At 35.5% G+C, this 23,809-nt stretch overlaps 1 pseudogene; it reads right to left on the reverse strand.

The window, feature by feature from the left end:
* Positions 1-4,150: 4,150 nt before the first annotated feature.
* On the reverse strand, positions 4,151-22,167 carry LOC140611580 (exportin-4-like; annotated as a pseudogene).
* Between the last annotated feature and the right edge of the window lie 1,642 nt (positions 22,168-23,809).

Below are 23,809 nucleotides of genomic sequence, written 5' to 3' on the forward strand. Positions count from 1 at the left end.
TTCATCCATGTTGGGGCAAATGGCAAAATTCAATTCCTTTTTATGGCTGAATAATATTCCATAGTATATATATAGCACATCTTCTTTACCCATTCACCTATCAATGGACACGCTTCCATATCATGGGTATTGTAAATAATGTTGCAATAAATATAGGGGTGCATGCATCTTTTTGAATTAATGTTTTTATATTCTTTGGATAAATACCCTATAGAGAAATTACTGAACCATATGATAATTCTATTTTTAATTTTTTAAAGAGCCTCCATACTGTTTTCCACAGTGGCTGCACCAATTTGCATTCCCACCAGCAGTGTGCATGGGTTACTTCTTGTCCACATTCTCGCCAACACTTGCTACTTCTTGTCTTTTTGATTATAACCATTCTGACAGGTATAAGGTGATATTTCCTTATGGTTTTAATTTGCAGTTCCCTGATGATCAGTGATGTTGAGCATCTTTTCATGCATCTTCTGCCCATCTGTATGTCTTTTATTAAGATTTTATTTATTTATTCATTCATGAGAGACACAGAGAGAGAGGCTGAGACAGAGGCAGAGGGAGAAGCAGGCTCCATGCAGGAAGCCCAATGTGAGACTCGATCCCAAGACTCCAGGATCCTGCCCCGAGCCAAAGGCAGATAGATGCTCAACCTCTGAGCCATGCAGGCATCCCTATCTGTATGTCTTTAGAAAAAATCTCTATTCAGGTCCTCTGCTCATTTTTTAAATTGGATTATTCACTTATTTTTGGTTTTGAGTTGTGTAAGTTCTTTATATATTATAGATGCTATCAATTTTTTAAAGTACTTTTCTGTAAATACATTTCCAGAGGGACTCTCCACTTAAGGATATTCAGAATAACAATATTTTTCCCTTTATAAGTACTTATTTTTCTATTCAGACACACTTTTGCAAATAGCTAATCCATTTATTTTCTCATAGTTCTATGCTCTTTCCACTTGGATTCTGGCTATATTTCTACATCAGATTTATTGTTGGAGAACAGTTTGATCTGCACAAAAACATTTAATCCTCAGTATTGAACAAGAACCTATATTACTTGTGAGACCTTAGGCAAGTTATGTAACCTCTACTTCAGCTTTCCTATCTGTAAACCAGTGATACCAATAGCATCTAACTCATAAATTTGTTGTGAGGAGTAAGTAGGTTCATTTAATAAAAGAGGGGGGAAGTATCCAGGACCTGAGAAGCACTTTCTGGGTGAATGTAAGCTATTAGAATGTTTCCACCTTACAGAAGTGGATTTTCTTATACTCTGATAATTGAAACTGATTAAAAAATAATCCCCCCAAAAGCATAATCAGACCTATCAACACGAGAACAGACTGATAGTTATCAGAGGTAAGAGGGGTGGGGAGATGGACAAAATGGATGAAGGGGAGTGGGACAAACAGGCTTCCAGTTTTGAAATGGATAAGTCATGGGAATGAAAGGTACAGCATAGGGAATATAGTCACTGGCATTATAATAGCATTGTAGGGTGACAGATGGTAGCTACACTTGTGGGGAGTTGTAGCATAATATAAATTTGTTGAACTACTGCTGTACACCTGAAACTAATGTAACAGTGCATGCCAACTATACTCAAAAAAGACAAGTATATAAAAATTAAAAATCATCACCCCAAACATGCTGCTAGACACCTTTATCATTTTCCATTGAGATACTATTTCCAAGAAAGTAAGCATCCATTATGGTATAATCCTTTTTTCCACCCTTTATTGTTCAGAATTGTAAAATACAGGAAGGTACATTCTTTTAGGTGAAGAACCTAATTTTCAGTTGGCATTAGCCTTTGGTACATTAATCTATAATTGCAAATCCACAAAGAAAAAGTACTTTTTTAATTCCCTATCAAAAGGTCAGTTAGCTTGTCTTTTAGTGAATGGTCAACTCTTACTTCTAGTAACAAAAAATTCTTTATAAATTTTAGCAAACCATCTAACCTAAACTGGGTCATATTTGTACCTTTATTTCTGTGTACTGAGGTAAAAGTTTTTTTTTTTTTAATATATCACAGAAGAGACTTCAAGGCAAATGCCTAATTGATTTTGTTGTTTCATGATAAAATAGTATTACTTATGGTTTTAAACTTCTGATAAAATGAGTAGTAATGTAGCTTTTGACAGGTACATGTTTAAAATACTTTATTTTCAGTAGAGTTCAACTGCATTTTGTTTTCCATGTTTTCATATCATTAGAAATCAAACATCTATAAAAAGCATTCTCATGCAACAGCCTTCTATTTCTGGAAAGTAGGTTATTTCATTTCTTAAGATCCCAAGATGAGATTTCACTCTCATGCCATCTGGCAAGATAATAAGATAACATCTAAAATCAATACTTTAATATGATCCTGGCTAAAAACTAGCCTCAATGAGAATTAATGGCATATGGCTAAAGCTTAAGAGAAAAAAAAAAGGGGGGGCTAATGTTACTTTTAAAAAATGCACATTCAAAGAAAAGAACTCAGTTGTTTTTTTTTTTTTTTTTTAAGGAGAAAAACAAAGTAAAGATATTGGAATTTTTTATCAATTCAGAACAATTGTTGATTGCATATTATTAAAATATTTTATAAAAATCTCAAATATCTTGTGTTTTAATCTTTTAAATCCTTTAGTCTTTTAAGCCAATAAATAAAACTATATTTTAATTAATAAAATTAAATAAAACATAAAATGAGAAAAGCACGTGCAAAAATATCTATACTTAGGGTAAACTAAAAAAAAAAAAAACAATGAAATTATAAAAACATAGCAAAAAGAACAAAGGCCATAGAAATTATACACAACACAAATTCTGTATTTGTATTTATGATCCAATAATGCATATATGTTTTAAATTGAAATGAGAAAAGGGGGAGGAGTGTGTTTAGATGAATGCCGCAAGTGCTGACCTTAATCTCCAAACGTTCTATGTGTTCCTTAGGGATGAGGTGTAGGTGGAACTGATATTCTACTTAATTATACTGAGGTTGAAAATAAAAGCTATGATTTCAACCCTTTGGCTGAGTCTGTTTTATGATCCTAAATGTTATCAGTATTCGAAAATACTCTCTTCATAAATAAGAGTGTCTTCTTAAGTTATTCACTCTGTATTTTATGCTTGTACTTTATTTTTTTATTTTTTATTTTTTGCTTGTACTTTAGATGGAGCTTGTTTTTTCTGTCATCCAGACCGTTTATATACTTAGTGATTTTTTAAAATATTTTTTTAAAGAATAATTTAGGTTCACAGCAAAATTTAACAGAAGGTCCAAAGATTTCCCATCTACCTACTACTCCCATGTTTGCATAACCTCGCTCATTATCAGTATCCCCCACCAGAGTGGTACCTTTGTTAAAATTGCTAACCTGCATTGACACATCAGAGTTTATTTATTTTTTATTTCTTTAAAGATTTTATCTATTTATTCATGAGACACACCCAGAGAGAGAGAGAGAGAGAGAGAGAGAGAGAGAGGCAGAGACACAAGCAGAGGGAGAAGCAGGCTCCATGCAGGGAGTCTGATGTGGGACTCGATCCTGGGACTCCAGGATCATGCCCTGGGCCGAAGACAGTTGCTAAACTGCCAAGCTATCCAGGGATCCCTACACATCAGAGTTTACAGGAGAGCTCACTCTTCGTGTTTTACATCCTACATATTTGGACAAATTTATAATGTCATGTGTCCACGTTTAAAATATCATACAGAGTAGTTTCCTTGCCCTTAAACTTTTCCGTGTTTTACCTCTTCATCCCTCCTTCTCCTCAACCTCTGACTCCCATGGATGTTTTTATTGTCTCTGGAGCTCTCCCTTTTCCAGTATCACAGAGTTAGAATCTCGCAGCATGATATAGTCTTTTCAGAATTGTTTATTTCACTTAGTAACATGCATTTTTTCTATGTGTTTTCATGACTTGATAGCTCGTTTCTTTTTAGCATTGAACGATATTCCATTTTATGGACATATTACACTTTATCCATTCGCTGACTAAAGGGCATCTTGGTTGTTTCCAAGTTTTGGCAATTATGAATTAAACCACTATAAACATTCAGGGACAGGTTTTTGTGTGGAAATAAGCTTTCAGTTTCTTTGGGTAAATGCCAAGGAGCTTGATTTCTGGATCGTATGGTAAGCATATGGTTATTTTTCTAAAAAGCTACCAAACTGTCTTTCGAAGCGGCTGTACCATGATGCATCCTCACCAGCAATGAATGAGAGTTCCTGTTGCTCCACATGCTCTCCAGGGTTTGGTGTTGTTGGTTCCAGATTTTGGTCACTCTAACAGGTGTACGGTAATATCTCATCATTGTTTTCATTTGCACTTCCTTGATGGCATATGATGTTGGGCATTTCATATGCTTATTTATCAACTTCACATGTTTAGTGAACTGTTAACATCTTTGAGCTATTTTTGAATCTGGTTGTTTCCTGACTGCTGAGTTTTAATCCTATTTAGTAAACTTTGGTTAACAATCTGTTACCAGATATGTCTTTTGCAAATACTTTCTCCCAGTCTACAGCTTATCTTTTTGTTCCTTGGTGCATAATTCTTTTTATGCATTGTTTGATTTGTTTTGTTACTATTTTGTTGAGGAGTTTTGCATGTATGTTCTTTTTAAAAAAATTATTAATTAATTCATGAGAGACACACACAGAGAGAGGCAGAGACACAGGCAGAGGGAGAAGCAGGCTCCACACAGGGAACCCGATGTGGGACTCAATCTCTGCACCCCAGGATCAGGTCCTGGGCTGAAGGGAGGCACTCAACCACTAAGTCACTCAGGCATCCCTTGGATGTATGTTCATGAGAGGTATTATCTAGTTTTGATATTAGGATAATGCTTACTTCATAGAATGAGTTAGGAAGTATTCTCTATCTTTCTGTCTTTTGAAAAAGATTATACACAATTGGCATAGTTACTTCCTAAAAGTTTGGAAGAACTCACTAGTGAACCCACCTGGGACTAATATTTTCTATTTTGGAAGGTCATTAAATATTGAATTAATTGTTCAATAGATACAGGCTTATTCAACTTATCTATTTCTTTTTGTATGACTTTTGATAGATTGTGCCTTTCAAGGAGTTGGTCCATTTTAACTAAGTCAACAAATTCGTGGGCATTGAGTTGTTCATAGTTAACAACTTTGTAAAATCTGCTTGAACAATAACTTGGAGTGTATCTATTTATTTAATAAGATTTGAGACTTTGTCTAAATCTTGTATTTCTAATAATATTTGCACTCTATATTTTAATCTATATTATTATTTTAGCCCATACAAGTTTAGAACTGTCTTAAATTTGTTTCAATGTTCTTTTTATTTTGTCATAATTCTATTTATAGTAATTATGTCATCTATAGTTTATTTTGTCTCATGTTAACACCTCAGGATGCTGTGGCTGACATTTGCTTGGAATATATTTTGTTTATATAATTTTACTTTCATGCTTTCAGTATCTTCTAGTTTTATAGGTGTTTCTTAATAGTAGTAATTTTTGTTTGTTTTGATTTTCTCCTTTGAAAAATGTTTGAACTATAAGATTCCATGTACATTTATTATAGTGACATAAATTCGGGCTTAAACACACAATGCTACTCTGCCTTTCCTATTTTCCCCATTTATCTTTTATATTATCTTAATTTTTTATCATCTTGTATTTCTTTTTTTTAATGATAAATTTATTTTTTATTGGTGTTCAATTTGCCAACACCCACTGGGTGCCAACACCCAGTGCTCATCCCGTCATCATCTTGTATTTCTTTATCAATTTGTGGTTCTGGAAATCTTAGCATATGTATTTATGTTTTAATTTGCAGTTAATATATGTATTCTTTGAACACAAAGATCTCAGAGTATTTCAACAGAAACAAAGACCTCTTTGAAATGATACACTATTGTTTTCAAATATTTAAATTCCAACTTATCTTGCTATACCCCATGAAACATTATTTTTTATTGTTTTATAAAATCGGTGCTTGAGAGACTTAGCTGTACACTTGTAACTTTCTTTGGCCTGGTTATGAACTGAAGGTTTATGCCCTTCTCCTAATTCATATGTTGAAATCTTAACCCTCAATATGATGATATTATGGGTTGGGGATCTCTGGAAGATGATTAGGTGATTAGTGAATAAATTATAAGAGAGGAAGGAGATTTATAATATACAAAAGAATCTAAGTAATTCCTAAAGATAAATGACATTCTGTAACTGATCTTCAGGAGTCAAAGTTAGGAGTTATACATTGGCGGGCATGTTGGCTCAGAGCACAAAAACACATCAAGGGTGTTGATACCAATTACTCAGAGGCAAAGGGAGTTTAAGTTGTTGATCTAGTCTCAGAATGAAAAATTCAGGTTCTTTGGAGGATAATTATATTCTTTGCAAGTCTGATGCTGGAAGCTTTTGCAAGAGATCTAGTACATCGCTTGCATTCTAAGAATAAAGGCTGAGTATTACATTTTCCGGTTTTGTTTTCCTGATGGTCTGGATTTTTACATATTGTGTCTAGGCCTCATTTTTTTTTTTTTCCTTTTCTGTTCCTGCCTAAAATTTGGATGAAATTCTGGAATTTGTGGATTGGTGTCCTTCTTCAGCTCTGGATTATATTCAGTCAATATATCTTCATATATTGTCACTGTTACATTCTCTTTTATTTTCCTTCTGAATCTCAAATTAAATATATGTTGGAGGTTTTCTATTCATTTTCTTTTTTCATTTTTTATATTTATTTTTTTATTAGAGTTCAATTTGCCAACATATAGCATAACACCCAGTGCTCATCCCATCAAGTGCCCCCCTCAGTGCTCATCACTCAGTCACCCCCACCCCCCACCCCCGCGCACCTCCCTTTCCACCACCCCTTGTTCATTTCCCAGAGTTAGGAGTCTCTCATGTTCTGTCTCCCTCTCTGATTACTCAGCAATTTTCTTTTTTCAATTTATTTATTTATTTATTACACAGAGAGAGTAAAAAAGCACAAGTAAGGGGAGCAGCAGAGAGGGAGGCAGAAACAGGCTCTCCGTTGAGCAGGAGCTCAACACATGCGGGGCTTGATCCCAGGACCCCAGGATCATGACCTAAGCCAAAGACAGATGCTTAATCCACTGAACAACCCAGTCATCCCTGTTCATTTTCTTGAACAACTTATCTGCTTAAATTATTTGAGGCCTGGGACAAAGGTTTGCTTTTCAAAAGGAAATTTGTGTGTAAGAACCATTAGTGTTAAACATATTATAGTAAAGACTGCACTTAATAATGATAATGTAAATTGAGGCTACTATCTCTTGTGAGACATGCAACAGTAATTCTTTTCAGCTGAGATCCTCCTTTCTCTTCCATAAAGTATTCCCATATGTTTTCTGCTTCATGTTTGGAGATTCTCCATCACACTTAGGTGTACAGTGACTGATAAGGCCACATAATTTGATATTTAAGTCCATTTGAGAACCAAGAATAGAATACTCTTACTTCAAAATATTTTGTTTTATTTGTATTTATTTATTTTTTAAAGATTTTATTTATTTATTCATGAGAGACACACACACACACAGAGAAAGAGAGAGAGAGAGAGAGAGAGAGGCAGAGACACAGGCCGAGGGAGAAGCAGGCTCCATGTAGGGCGTCTGATGCGGGACTCGATCCCAGGACTCCAGGATCACGCCCTGGGCTGAAGGCAGGTGCTAAACTGCTAAGCCACCCAGGGATCCCCTCAAAATATTTTAGAGTATGAACGTAGACAGTCCCTAAGTGAATATGGAGCTATAATGAAAATATATTTGTACTATAATATTAAATTTAAATCAAGTATAACACAGAAACTCTTTTACCACATGTTTGTTTTTCAGTTAACTTAAAACAAAAAGGATAAATTGTCTCTTTATTTCAAAAACCTATTTTTGTTTCCATGTATTATTGCATTAATGACAATGGAGTATAACCTGATGTGAAGATTATATTTTATGCTTAGAGTCCTCAAGTTAGTGACATGATTAGATTGTCATGTTGGAAAAATCATGGTGGCAGTAGAATTATAGAATTTATTAGAATTAGAATTTATTAGAATTATACAGTGATAAAATATTTAAATACCTCTGTCTGACCAGTTATGGTAAATAAGAGTGTGGCAGTCACTTGAGTCTTGGCAAATCCCTGATTGCTGGGCCCAACCCCCAGAATTTTGATATAGTAGGTCTGAGATGGGATTCTCAAAGTTGCATTTTTAGTAAGTTTCCAAGCACTGCTGGTCATTGCAGTAGAATATAATGTGTGGGAAATTAGTCCTCACCTAACCTGAGGAATGTTGAAGAATGTGACTAATCATACGTACAGTCAAGTAAATGTACTGTCAGGAGCAACCATAGGATATATTGATAAAAGAGTTACATAAAATAAGATATCAAAGTAAGCTTAATATGTCTACTGATACAAACTGAATAACTTTTGTGTGCTAAAGTTTGACAGTAGCTTTAGTTCCAGATAAATAGTACTCAAAATCCATTGAGACGTTTTAGTCAATTAAGGACTACTTATATACATGCACAATGATTTATTTTATCAATAATAAACATAGCCTATTCTATAATTATGAATTGGCATATTCCTCTGGGTATTGATTTCTTGCTTCTCTAGAAAACTCCATAAAATATTGCTTTCAAGAAGGCATTTTCTCTACCCCACTCTTGCTATATTTTCCTTTATCTGTGTCTCTCCTGCCATTTTCTGTGTTTGTGTGTGTGTGTGTGTGCTTTCTCTGCATCTCATGTTCTCTTTTTGCCTCAACACCACAGAACACTATTCCATAGGTTTTAGTTGCTTCTTAGAGATGTAGAAACAGTGCTCCAATGTGCTGGCTTCATAGGAGCGAGTCAAGAAAAGGCATAATGCCCTTCACTAACCTTTCTCCAGGGAAGATATAAATCTATCCCTTAATTCTCCAAAGCACAAGTTACATAGTTATCATGGCTTTATCAAACACTTGGTGTTACAAGGCAGAAAGAACACTAGAAAGAGTAAAACCTAACATTTAACCTGTAAGATGAATATATAAACCCTCAGAGCTCAGGGGCACAATCTCCTGCATAAATTCCCTACTTCTAGTTCCCAGTCCAATTCTAGGCTAATTTACTACTTCAGGTTTTGCCTTCTCAATCTACTCTTCCCAGAAAACTGTCTCTGGTCTTCTGCCCAAAGGTGCGTTGGCCTGAAATCTCCATTTTGATCTATGTGGATCTTCTTTGACAGACAAACCCTCATGATTGTCTGGGAGAAGAGGAAAGAAAGGCAAAAGTTAAAGATGACTATGGCATATCACACAGATATTTACTGTGCAAGTAATGAAGTGTTAAGCCTTGGGTCCCTTCTTTCATGGACATGGCCCAAGTTTTTGGGAGGAATCCTAGCAATGTGTCCATTAGTTTGTGAAACATTTCCAAAAAATAAGATATTTTAACAATAACATGTTAAATCTACCATCACTTTCCATTCTCTATTTTATTTTTTTATCAGATTTCCTCTTGTGTATAATGGTACTGGAATGGTGATAGGCCCTTTTTTTTTTTTTTTTTTGTTGGGGGATCCAACTTAGAGGAAAATGAATAAGAGACAGATTTAGTTTGGAAATAGCCTAATGCTACTTATAAATATATTTATTCCTGGTTGTCCTTATGTAGAAAAGACTCCTAGGAATGTTCTATCTCCCACTGTGCTAAGTCACATAGCATTGTGCTACGATGCGCACAGGAGGTATGGACTTGTGAAAGAAAAACAGATATGAGATGCACAGAGTCAGAAGGTGTTCAGTGGAAAAGTCTTTCCATCAAAAGAAATATATAAAGATCTGCATGAATAACCCAAAGTGAAATTTTCACCTTCCAGAAACATGCTTGGTATTGTAATGAAGGAATCTAGAATTTAACATATTTTTTATTAGAGTCATGTGAATTGAACTTATTTAAAGGATTGTTGTGCTTTTAAACCATAGCATTTAAAACCATAGCAAACTCACAGCATTACAGTAGAAATAAACACAGACCACTTAAATGTGAACAAACATGGGCTGTTTGTTAAGAGATTGCTATAGCAAGGGAGTCAGCCACTGTAGAAAGCAAGATGAAGTCACTCATGTCAAGTAGTTAATTTATGTCAAGCAGGGATGCAAGCAACCAAGAAGTTAAGACCAGATATCTCTGAAATCAGCTCTGGCTGATGACACACTCACAACTGATAACTGGCAGAAACAGAAGAGGTCTGCAAAGCCTCCCTTTATAAAGGGAGGATCTTTGGAGCAGACTGTCAGACTTTCTTGACACTGACCCTTTCACGTCTGATCACATTTTAAAAAGGCAGCTGCCACTGAAAGCATTGCCCAGTTGATCTCTGAACAGAACAGAGATCCTCTGCTGCTGACAATAATAAGCAGTAAGTGCCAAGAGCTGACCCTGACCAGACCCAGGCCTTATCTCAACTATGTGCTCATAGACTGACTTCAAGTTATCCACTGTGCTATCTTGTTTGTATCATGGGACTTTTCTCTTGCTTTGCATTGTGTTGTGTGTAAGAAGCCAAGTTTAAATACGTAGTGAAACGTCATTGAGTTTGGAATCCTGAACCTGCTTTATAATTATGCTAACCTTCCTTCATGCCTGAATACAGCTGACCTTGTAGAAAGACACGACTCTTGTGTGCACCTTCAGGATGTTGTCATGACAGCTTCCCATTCTTGAATTTGGCAGAGACTTGAAGGCAGGGGCTGGGAAAGCTTTATAGTAAGACACGAAGAAGACTTCAGGTATGCTCTGAAGGCTGTTGACATGGAGCAACCATACAGAAACAGGGCATCCTACGTGATTAGTTAAATACCCATAGTTGGCTTTTTCCAGTTGGTCTTAAGTTGGAAAAGGAAGCAAAAATTAGTGGAGCTGTCAGTTATAAATCAAAACCCAGTTGTTTGGGGCCAAATAATATAAGGGTTATTGGTTAGCTGCTTGGACTAGTTGCTAAGGATAGTAGTCTGTCTTCCTATTCTGATTATTATAGATAGTAGGCTGACTTCCTGAGTTCATTACTGCAGATTATGGGTTAGAGTTATATATATATATATATATATATATATATATATATATATATATAGTCTGACTATTGTCCTTTTGTATTTAATCTCTCAGTACTCTAGAGAATATTTGTGTCTGATTCCAACATCCTTTGTTTTGGGCATCCAAAATTTTTTGAATACATCTGTATCTGATGCATCTTGTCCCGATGACATATGACATTTTGGAATGGTGTTTATGCTATCCATCAACTTATTTAATTTTAGAAATTATGGTAATTGCTTTCTCAGTGGAAACTATCTTTTATATTTAACTTTTATATTTGTAATTTTGTTTTTTTTTCCTAAGATTTTATTTATTCATGAGAGAGAGAGAGAGAGAGAGAGAGGCAGAGACACAGGCAGAGGGAGAAGCAGGCCCCATGCAGGGAGCCCGATGCAGGACTCGATCCCAGGTCCCCAGGATCAGGCCCTGGACCGAAGGCAGTGCTAAACTGCTGAGCCACCCAGGCTGCCCTATATTTGTAATTTGGATAATATTCCCTGGGAAGCCTAACCCCCAGATGTAAAAGCCTCAGATCCAAATTTCAGGGTCTACTTCTGCTCAAAGATTCTAACTTGTGGAGTTGGGCCCTTAGTGCTATTTATCTTGATGCAAATGACTGAAAGAGATACTGAGGACATGAATACAATTTTTATTAAAACACATTCATCCTTCAATACTTATTAAATTTATTAAATTTACCTAAACAGAGATAGGTACTCTTTTATGTAAGACTCTGAGTATCTACTAAAATACATGGTTCTGAATTGGATCACATTAGGAAATAATACGGATAGAAGAGAATGTAGGACCAAGATTTGAAGTTTGTCAATATTTTCAAGTTTTGTTGAGGAAAAGATTCATTTAAAAAGAGAGAAGAGGTTGATGGAAAGCACTGTAACCTTCTGTATTGCTTGAATTCACCTTTGGAGTAAAGGGATCTCTTGTTTGAATCAAACATTTCAATGGGTCTTCTCTGTTCACAGTTAAAATCAAGACCCTATTCAGGAACATTCAATAGGGTTCTAACTACTCTGCATAATAATTTAAAAAGATTTCTTTATTGTGTGCCTGGTAATAGGTAACATCTTTCAAATGTGATTGCCTTTAGGAGCTTTTTCCCCTTAATATAGATTTGTACTTTGCTGCCTGTGTAAATTGTTATTAGAATCAATTGTATTCTCTCCAGGAGATTAGGAGCAAATCCATAGGAAATGGGGCTTATCTTGAACACATATTATTGGGGCACATAGGAGTTGACCAGACTGATAATGTCAAACCACTCTGGACTTTTCTACTATATTCCTTATAAGGGCACTCCAGATTGAATAACTCAGGCTTTGCAAAATGCACTATTATCAGCATTCTCTTTTTAGTGATTTTCCCTCTGAAAGAAATGACCATTCCACCTGTCAAGTAAGACACTCTTACAATTCAGGGCCTGATGGGAGAAGTATTTTGTAATAAGGTGGCATAAAAAAAAAAAAAAGGGGGGGACTGCAAACAGATTTAGGAGTTTGAGGAAGGCTTCTCAGAAAAACTGACTTCTAAACAGTGTTTAGTTTGGCAGGGAAAAAAAAAAAAAGACAGGTAGAAGGTGTGGGGGCAACATTCTTAGTACAGACAATAGTATATACAAAATTCTACAGGCAAATGTGATTTACAGGTTGTGCAACTAAGGAAAGGGCAGGACAATGAATCTGGATCAAAGAATTAAAAAGGCATTATCAAAAGTTGTAGTTGCCAGGCTATTATCAGAGAATCTTTTCAGGGATGTGTCATGCTAAATTTGAGAATTGAAATTTATCATTAGAATCCCTTTAATTTTATTTTTGGTGATAATGTTTTTACCTTACCTTGATATATGAAGTAACACTTCAGAGGCTGTGACAATTTTGTTTGCGAAAAAGTGTATTTGATCTCACTAACCATGAGATCTGCAAATATCTCAAAGGTAAAGCAAAAAGGGATTTTTTTTTTTTAATAAGGAGGGTTTGAACAAGATTAGAAAGAATGGGTATGGGAAAGTGGGATAAAAAGATAATATAATCAGATAGTTGATTAGGGAATGTTTTTCCCTGAGGTAAGTTTATGTTCTAGAAGGGCTGTTGGGAAGGGGTCTTATGCTAGCTCAGAGTGGGAAGCAGGGGGTCAAAGTCCAGGAACCAGGAAGAAGGAAAGAAACTTACTGAAGTTTGGTCAAGTCAAGACATCAGATATTTTAAGGAGATTAGTCAGTGAGTTCAAACAATTCAGCTAATCATTTATGAGAAAAAGAATGACAAATTGTAGAGCCTGTATCTAGCCTTCTCATAGGTTAACAAGTGAAGTATTCTTGAATCTTAACCATATCATATGGGGAAGAATGATACTTGTTTTAAACCATTCCGGGAAAACAAAGGTGTGTAGAGAGAGAGAGGGGTTATTTAATTGTAATGTTTTCCAGGATCATAGGGCTTGAGCTAAGTTCTACTTTGTTCCTATCACATTGGTGGGGATGCAGAACAGGAGATAGACATAGGTCAATCACGAAAACAAAAAAGATTCTTGCAAGGGACAAAGTTGAAAGCTTTTTTCAGTGATAGACCAGGCCTGTGAATTTCAGAGAGATAACGGACTAAATAACTCAGCAGAATCAAAAAACAAATTTATTGATAGCATGCGATTCTACAACATGAAAAAAATGATTCTACAAAATGAATAAAAATTATTTAGAAAAGTAACACTTCTAAACAGTAATGTATTTAATAGCAAACCAAAGATAAAGTTTAAGATTTCATAGGTAAAACAAATATGGTTAATAAGAAATGTAAGGTCATGAGAATGAAGACAAGTGTGTTGAATAAATTATCTAACTAGACATTGAGTTTGTCAAGTATGCCTGTTAGAATAGGCTAAGAGAAACTGAGGTAGTTGACAGCCTCAGTATCTCAGTGAGTTAAAATAATAAAAGTTTATTCCCTGCTCATGTTATATCTATTTTGGGTTAGCAGAAGGTTTTGTTTGTTACCATATAAATATTTTCTGAGACCATCTCTTTCTTACAGTTAGTTGTCAACTGTAGCCAACACATCTAGCATTTTTCCTAAATCTATGAGTTCACAAAATACATTTCCCATCATAGAATTATAGCAGGTAAGAATTTAACGATTTTGCCACTATATAATATGGATTGCCATCCTTCCATCTTACCATAACAGTTTCTTAGCACATGTAGTCAGCTTATAAAACAATAGTACATATGTTAATTCTTCTTTTGTACATTACAAAACATTTAGACAGAAGCAGTAGCCATCATCTCAATTATTGCTTGTTGCCATACCAGTAGGGAAGAAGACCCTAGAGGAGCACAAATTAGCAATGGAATTCTCTGACTAGGAAGTGAAGAGATCACTTCTGCTCACAATTCTTCTGTTAGAACAGGGGGTCATTCATGTAATCTTAACATGTGTCCAGCAGGAGGAGAGGCAGAAATATTTGGTTATTAACATTAATGACAATTGTGGAAATTAAAGTAGTAGAATTCAGGAAAGAAAAGGAAACTAGAAGATAAATGTCTAGGACCTTGATTTTTATGGGAAAATGATTATTAGGATAGATATGAGTGAAATAGACTAATCAAAATGAGCTTCAAAAGCATGAATTTTTTTATTTTTTATTTTTTATTTATTTATTTTTTACATAAGAGTAGAGGAGTAAAGGTTCAGAAGTGATTTTGAGTAACAAAAGTAATGCTGACTCCCTCACCTCAATACATGCCTGATTTGGTTATTCTGATGGTGTGGGTAAATAAGTACTCTAATAAAGAGGACTTTGATGTAAATAATATTTTGAGGAAATGTCTAGGTTCATTAGGGAAAAATTGGAGACATTTTTATTCTACAAGTTTTATTAAGTTATACGTAATAGAAAATAAGTTTCAAAAGATATAATGGGACAGATTTTGGGTGAAGGTCATAGGTGGAATAGTTTAAGGTATGGAAAGAAGCAAAATGGACCACTGTATTTTTTTCAGAGCCTAAGGATAAGAAACATGGCTGAAATTAGCTGATTCTAGGAATGTGAATAATAAAGGTGGAAGGAAAATAAATTACAAAGTCCACAAACTCATATGAAGTTCTTGACCATAGTTCCTGAATCCCTTAATGGTATCAAACTATAGGCTCCTGGTATTAACTTCTTTTATTATTCTTAGGATGGAGAAAACTCAAGCTCTCTTTTTTTGTAAGCCCACTAAAGTCTTAATAACTTCATTCATCTTATTGAACACAGTTATCAGAGAATTATTTTCTATCAAACAGGCACCAAAATTCAATTAATATTTCATGATTATTGGAAGGAAATATTCCATCAGGAAGTTTTCCCTTACTTCTCCATTTGAAGAACCATGACTCTGTATGCTTCCACAGTCATACGGGCCTACATAGCTGGTCCCCTACTTCTACATGATTCAGTCCACTTTTAACACTGCAACCATTTTAAAATAGAAATCAGAATGCCACAACTCTAGTCAAGCTCTGCGATAGCTTCCATTTTAACCCAAGTAAATGCTAAAAGCCTTATACTGTCCCTCAAGTTTTTGTATGATCTCATCTCCTTTTTTATTTCCTCGGTCTTGTTCATTCTACATGTTATCTTGACCTTCTTATATTTCAGTATATTCATGTGGCGGGCTCCTGTGTTTCAGACTTGGCACTGGCTTTTTCTTTGTCCTGGGATACTCTCCTGAGATAGCTATTATAGCTAACTACACCATGCATTTCAAGTCTTTGCTAAAACCATCCTTATCAAATAAACTTTGCAAAGATAGTTTAAATTGCCACCTTTATATTTTGGACATCCTTATTGTGCCTTATTTCTTTCTATTATGCTTATCAACTTATGTACAATATAATTTTTTTTCTTTTATTGCATTATTGCTTTATCATCTTTTTTCCTTGCTATAATGTAAGCACCATAAAGGAAGATATTTTTATATTTTCTGTTCTGTTCACTTAGGAACCGTAAGAGTGGTAGGCACTTAATAGTTACTTATGGAATGAATTATGCTAACCAGACTTGGTCTAAGAATCATATTTAAGCCAATTTATCTTAGTTTTCAGTGAAGGGGCCAAAGATCAGGGAAAAAAATTGATGCCAAGGAGACTTGAAACGGTATTTAAAGTATGTAACACATTTGCCACTTTGCATATTTAGAAAAGAGATTTTTATAAAGTCTAATATATTTGAAGTAATGCACTAATGTTTACCTTTCAATAAGATTGAAGCCTAGGACATTTTTATAAAGTTGAAAGTGCAATTTATCTTTTATTTAAGATAAAGAGTTGCACAAGAGACAACACAATTGAATTGCCGAATTTACCTTCAGTTATCTACATGTGCAAGACAGGTTGCATTTGTCAAATTACCTGCTCAAATTTGTAATCCTCGTTTAATTTATTTGTTTTCATTGTTTTGTGTACCTGCTCAAGAGTATAAAATAATGTGCACTAGAATTGATTTCAGAAAGTCCTAATACAGATACTTATTTTAATCACATATATATTCTGAGGAACACTGATTTCTTTCTTTCTTTTTCTCTTTTTCTCCTCTTTTTTTCTCTCCCTCTGACACTCTTTCTGTCTTTCCATCTTTTAAACAAGTAATCCTAGAACGGCTGGATTTTCATATAAAAAAACAAAAATTAGAAAAAAAGAAACTCAACATGTTTCAAACTTATACCTTAAACTTTATACAAAATTAATTCAAATAAGATTGTAAACTTAAATGTAGAATATAAATTTATAAAACTTTTAGCAAATAATACACTGGAAATCTCTGTGACACTGGGCTAGGCAAATTTTTTTTTTTAGTACAACAGCTAAAGGATGCTAAATATAAAATAAAAATTGAGAAATTGCTGTTAAAGACTCTATTCAGAGTATTAAAGTATTAAAACACGTATTAGGAAGAAATACAGATATTTCTTGACTATGATGGGCTATGTCCAATACACTCATAAGTTGAAAATATCATAAATTGTAGATGCATTTAATACACTTAATATACTGAACATCACAGTTTAAACCTAGCCTCTAAAATGACACAATCATTTAACACAAAACCTATTTTAAAATAAAATGTTGAATATCTCATGTAATTTAATGAATACTGTACTGAAAGTGAAAAATAGAATGGTTGTATGGGTACAGAATGACTTAGGGGTATCCTTGTGTTTGCATGGCTGATTGGAAGTTCTGGTTAATTGCTGCTCCCCAACATCATAAGAAAGTATTGTTCCACAGAAAGCCAGTCCTGGAAAAGATTGAAGTTCAAAATCTGAGATACAGTTTCCACTGAATGCAAATCACTTTTGCACCATAGCATAGTTGAAAAATTATAAGACAAACCACCATACTGGAAAGTACCTATTTGCAAATCATATATCTTATAAATAATTTGTATCTAGAATATATAGAGAACTCTCAAAACTCAACAATAAAAAAATAATTATAGAAGATCTGACAAGAAAGGTCACCAAGGAAGATAAACAGATGACAAATAAGCATATAAAAAGATGCTCAAAGTCATTAGTCATTAGGGAAATAAACTGCAAGCATACTAAGATGCCACTAAATAGCCATTAGAATGAGGAGGGAAAAACTGACAGTACTATGTGCTGGAAAAGAATTCAGTCTTGAAATCTCACATATAACTGGTTAATGTACAAAATGATACAGCCATTATGAAAAATGTGGTAGTTTCTTATAAAGTTAAACCTATAATTATGTATGCATTCCAGACATATGTGTACCTAACAGTTTTATTCAAATCCCTAAAGCTAGAAACTACCCAAATGCCCCTCACCTGGGAAGTGGATAAATAAATGAGGGTACATCCATAATGAAATGCTATGCAGCAACAGGAAGGAGCAAGCTATTGATACACAAAATAAACTATCCATAGTCATAGATTGCTGGTGTTTTTCAGAAAAGATAAAGGTGACTTTCAAATCTCATCTTCTAAGATACTGATTTGGAAATGGAGTTGTGTGACTGCAATGAATAGAAAGGGTCATAATACACCGGAAGCTATGTAACTCTATGATGAGCTAATATTTTTTTTAATCCTTGATTTAAAAAAAAAATAGAAACAGATACTGAAATTTTGAGAATTATCCAGAATGGAGAATGCTGCTCCCTGACATAATGGATTACACGTCCTTAGAGGGAGCTAACTCAGCTAGCAAATTCATATTAATTTGGAAACCTAAATAAATCTAAGCTAAGGATATTTCTCAATTAAAGGATTAATTAGCATTCTAATTTAGATCAATCTCTTATTTATTTGGGTAGTGCAAATGGGTACCAAAATTTAACTGTCTATAAAATTAAATTGTGTAGCGAAATATGTAAACCAAGCACCCTGCCCATGTCACACATCAGAAGTGGCTGATACCTGTGGTTAGTATCTTCAATTGCCATCCAGAATATAACTAACTAATATAACTAACTGTTATAACAGAATATAACTAATAGTAATAATATCCACCCTTACAAGCCCCTAAATCTCTTACCCTTTAGACACAGATTTATTCACTAGTATCCTCAACAATAGAACAGGAGAAGGAAATATCCAGTGTCTCCTAGGTACCAGGTTCTGTGTAAGAGGGATTGACATCAACTAATGTAATCTATGTAAGGTCTTTATGCAGCAAATTTATTCTCTATTTTTAAAATGTAGAAATTGAGGTTCAGAGAGTTTATTTTATCCAAATTCACATACCTAGTAAGTGTTGGAGCTGAAAATCCATGTGATGACTGTGTTCACATGTCCGAGACCACTTCCCTCCAACTTGAAGACTTTGAAGAGTATAAGCACAACATTTCAGTAAATAGATTTTGTTAATTTCATGTAACCCAGTGGGGAAGGACAGCAGAGGGGCATCACTGAAACTTCTGACAACCTAGGTATAAATTTATAATGAGAAAATCAGTTTAGCACTTTTTAGCTAAAGAGTATTGGTAGAATTTGGGCATAGCCTATCTAATCTACACAATATATACCTATAACCATATATTTTGCAAGATAGAACACTTTCAAACACTGTCTAATTTCAAGCCAACTATTCTTTAATTCATTGGATGAATTTCAATGAAAAGTTTGAGTAATTATGAGTAATTAACATTAAAACTCTCTTATTTTAAAGAGTATTCTATTTTTTAAATCTTGTTTCACCACATATTGCTGACGTCTGTCTCTTTTTCATGGTGAGAGACTGAACTGGCTGCCAAGACAAAGAAGAGAGATTACAGAAAGGAAAAAAAAAAAAAAAACTCTTTATAGTCTTATAAACAGCATTTATAAGCCTGAATTTTAACATTACAATGGAGTAATTACCTATTGGGAATGGAAAGAAGTAATAAAATATGTCAAGTGATAACTCTAAGCTATTACATCTCCTTTTAAGAGTTTATATAGTTTGGTTTAGCTAGTTTAATTTTTTATGTAACTATTCACATTTGAAGGCTAAATCAGCCTCTACTTGCAGACTCAAGGCTATTTAAGAGAGCTTTTTAAAACGAGGCCCTATATCTCTAGGTCAACCATAGAGTTGAGATATTTTCATTTACCATGCATACATTTAGTTCTTTTCTTAACTAACGAAAGTGACAGAAGGATTCCAGCATGGATCTGAGTGATCCTTTCCCCATAAAAGTCACAATTTTTACAATAAAACAGTATTTGGTGAGAGCTATGTACCAAGAACTGTGACAATTGTGCTAAATAGGCTGCTTTAATATTTACATAAACTGTTTCGTGTTTTTTTTAAATAGGAGTTGTGATTTGTTATTTGATACATTAAACATTAAAAGATTAATTTACGAACAATCATGGTTTACAAAAGGCATTTGAAAAATGGTTATTACAAGTTTTTATTGAAATGGGTCAAATGATTTCTCATACCATGTTTTCTATAGTTTCTCTGCCATCTATGCTACAGTGCCTGGGCTCCAAATGTAGAAGCCAAGGAAAACAATCATGACTGTTTCTGTTCATTTGTTTCAGCGTGCTGGGGTACCAGGTGGGGATGTTTAAAATCTTTAAACAATTTATGTGTTTTCCTGGGAATTGTGAATAGGTAATATATGCTCCATAGGGTTTCTTTGGACCATGTGTACATTGCCAGTGTTCTGCAGCAAGTCTTCCGAGGACTCCCGCACAGCTGATCTGAAAGCTAGTTGTCATCATCCTCTTGATGTTTACTTATTTCTTCTTCCTCATAAGAAGCCACACCATTGACAGTCAGATTTCCTGTGCCATCTGGAGCAGCTAGGTGGCACTGAATATAAGAATTGAAAACTTGAGCTGCATGTTGGATAAAAAAGCCTCTACAAAAATGTTTGTCATCTTGGATCCAAGTTAGCAGGACTCCAGCAATTTGTCATACATCTCCTTGTATAGCATGACATCTTTTTTTTTATAAATATTTATTGAGTTCCTTTTTATTTATTTTATTTTTTGTATTCATGAGAGACACAGAAAGAGAGAGGCAGAGACACAAGCAGGCTCCATGCAGGGAGCCCAACGTGGGACTCCATCTCGGGTCTCCAGGATCAGGCCCTGGGCTGAAGGCAGTGCTAAACCGCTGAGCCACCCGGGCTGCCCCTACCATGCCATCTTTATCACACTTCTTCCCAATGAAGAAGTTTACCCAAAGAATTCAGTGAAGTGTGTGAGGCAGTTAACAAAGGAGAAAAGTTCATTTGGAATAGACTTTAAAACATGTGGAGGGAATACAGTTAACATCTGATTACTGCTGGGGAATCCCACAACTTCCAAATATTTTATTTCAATTCCATTGACAGTACTCAGTAATCTTCCGATAATCAACCTGTGACCTTACATGGGGGATATGGACCCATGAAGAGACGCTAACTGCACACAGCATTGCAGAGAATCTTGTGCCATATCTGAAAAAAATATTTTGATTTTTCCTGTACTGCGAAGAAAAGCTTCATAACTCTATTGTGATGAAGAGTCTCCTGCCTGGGCTCTGTTGGCTTTGACAACACATTTTGTGAGGATTCAAACATAGCTACGTAGTATCTGCCCTAATTTGGAGGAAGAAAGTTCCAGCTAAAGGCCTGATTGGCAAATACAGGGTAACTGTTGAAATATTCAAGGCATCCGAATATTAAGGTTGCTTCTCCTGATGAACTCCTGCAGAACTTCTACAGTTAATATGGAGATGGGACAAAGGTCATCTTCCTGAAAAACTCTTCAGTAGTCCTCCTGGAATCCCAAACTCAGTCTAGTGCTGCTCATGGTACTCAAAATTGAATATCCACTAAATAGTACAGTTAGAATAAAACAGGCCATGGTTTGCGTAGGGGGATTGCCTCTACTTATCAACTGGTTGACTTCACGAAAAATGCTTTTGCAGTTCATTGATTTATCTAACAATCCTCATTTTACAATTAATGCCACTGCGAACAGAATTTGCTCTCAAACGTACTCCTGGAGGTTAGGCCTTTGTAAGGCATAGATTAAAAGAAATGTTCACAGTGACCTGATGTGATCTTTTTCCAAAAGAATTCACTCTCAGGCAACTGCTTCCAGTTTGGCTATGGCAGCTTAAAAAAGAACATGGTCCATTTTGCTTTCTTTCCTTTTCTTTTCTTTTCTTTTCTTTTCTTTTTTTTTTTTTTTTTGTTTGTTTGTTTGTTTGTTTCTTCAATCTAGTGACCTTGCTTTAGCACCACAAATAGATTAGTTCCTCCCAGAAGACTCCTCGGGCAAGTGGCAGCTAATCACCTATTACAATTTTCACAGACTTTCCTCTCTCTCTTCAACTGTTTCTTCCAAAATAGGAAGTATGAAAATATGCCTGCAAACTGGAAACTGTAAATCGTGACTCTGATGTCCTAAGTGACTGGAATATGTGCTGTGTATGTTGTTTGTTCATTACTGACCCAGAAAGGTGGTGCCATCAGAACACTGTGGCCTTGTTCTCCAGCTGAGCAGTGAGTTCTACAGCTTTGCTGCAGCCATGAAGGCCTCTCCTCAATGTTGCACCATGCATTGCTTTATGAGAAGGGGTTCCAGGGCTGAACCCCTGCACGCAGATCTCTAAACTCACACCCCAGCAGAGTCTGTCCCAGCTGCCATCACTACAGTGTGTGCAGCCCCGATGGCCTCCCAACTCTGGGAGACAGAAAAGAAGGTAATCATAATGGAGCTGGCCTGGGGAGCCTGAGCCAGATTGTCTTGAAGTATGACGCCAGATGAGGCCACGGTGCTTGGCCCAGACAATGGCCAGTATAGTCTGTTTTAATCCAATTCATTTCTAAGAAAATTGAAGATTAGATAGATGAAATGATTTGCTCTGGGGGCATGCTAAAACTTAAATTCAAACCTGAGGTGTGCTTGACTCCAGCACCTGCGCTCCTTGATTATTAGTCAAAGAACAATCCACCTCACCTAAAGAGTGTTTGTTTTTTTTTTTAACATAAGATTTAAGATTTTGAGGGGATCCCTGGGTGGCGCAGCGGTTTAGCACCTGCCTTTGGCCCAGGGCATGATCTTGGAGACCCGGGATCGAATCCCACGTCGGGCTCCCGGTGCATGGAGCCTGCTTCTCCCTCTGCCTGTGTCTCTGCCTCTCAGTCTCTCTCTGTGTGTGACTATCATAAATATAAAATAAAATAAAATAAAATAAAATAAAATAAAATAAAATAAAATAAAAAAGATTTTGAAAACTTTCTTCAAATGCTTCTTTTATAATAAGCCCTGTTTTTCAAACATGTAAGTTTCTGATTTCAGGTATAAGGATATATTAAAGATTAGCAAAAACTCTACGCATAATTGTTAGTTGGATGAATGAATCTCTTGCAATCCCATTCTTTAACTGAGGAGGCAATATATACTTTCTTTCTTTCTTTTTTTTTCTTAGACTTATTTATATGAGAGAGAGAGAGAGAGAGAGCCAGAGAGAAAGTGTGTGCAGACACCTCTGTGTCAGGGAGAAGGCAGAGGAAGAGTGAGAATCTTCAGCAGACTCCCGCCAGGCACGAGCCTGCCCCAGGGCTCAGTCTCTCCATCCTGATTATGACCTGAGCCTAAACCAAGCATGGGTTACTCAACCTACCCAGCCACCCAGGACCTCTAGGCAATTTATAGTTTTAAAGAAATTACATAGTACCTTATGGAAACCAAATTTAGAACCTAAGTTTCTTGCCTCACCTGGCTATATTCTGGTTAATCACAGTAACACAGATACTACAAATACAGATAAATATAAGACATATTACTTCATTTAGCTAGAACAGTAATGATTGCATAAAGTAGTGGATGACACATACTCCTTTGACTTAGAGAAGTTCTTCACAGAGTATGGCATTAGGAGAGACAGAAAAATAAGGTTACTATGGCTCAACGAGGTCACCTGATCTAGGCTACCCGTGCTGAGAGGAGACTACTACATGGGTGCCAGGCAGATAAGGCAACTGGTACCCAGGCCCTACTTGACCGCAACCCACCCCCACCCCCCCACCACCCCTGGTGAGGTGAGGATCACCTATAACCAGGCTGATAAAGACTCAGCATGCTTTTTGTATGGGCACATCATTTATTAAAATATTAAAATTCTACTCCAGTTGGTAGAAAGTCTGTCTCCCAAATCCCCAGAGTGCCCCTCCTACCTAACTGGTCTTTCCAGTTCTTGA

The sequence above is a fragment of the Canis lupus genome, chromosome 20 (genome assembly GCF_048164855.1).
Source record: "Canis lupus baileyi chromosome 20, mCanLup2.hap1, whole genome shotgun sequence".
In the NCBI taxonomy this organism is placed as follows: Eukaryota; Metazoa; Chordata; class Mammalia; order Carnivora; family Canidae; genus Canis; species Canis lupus.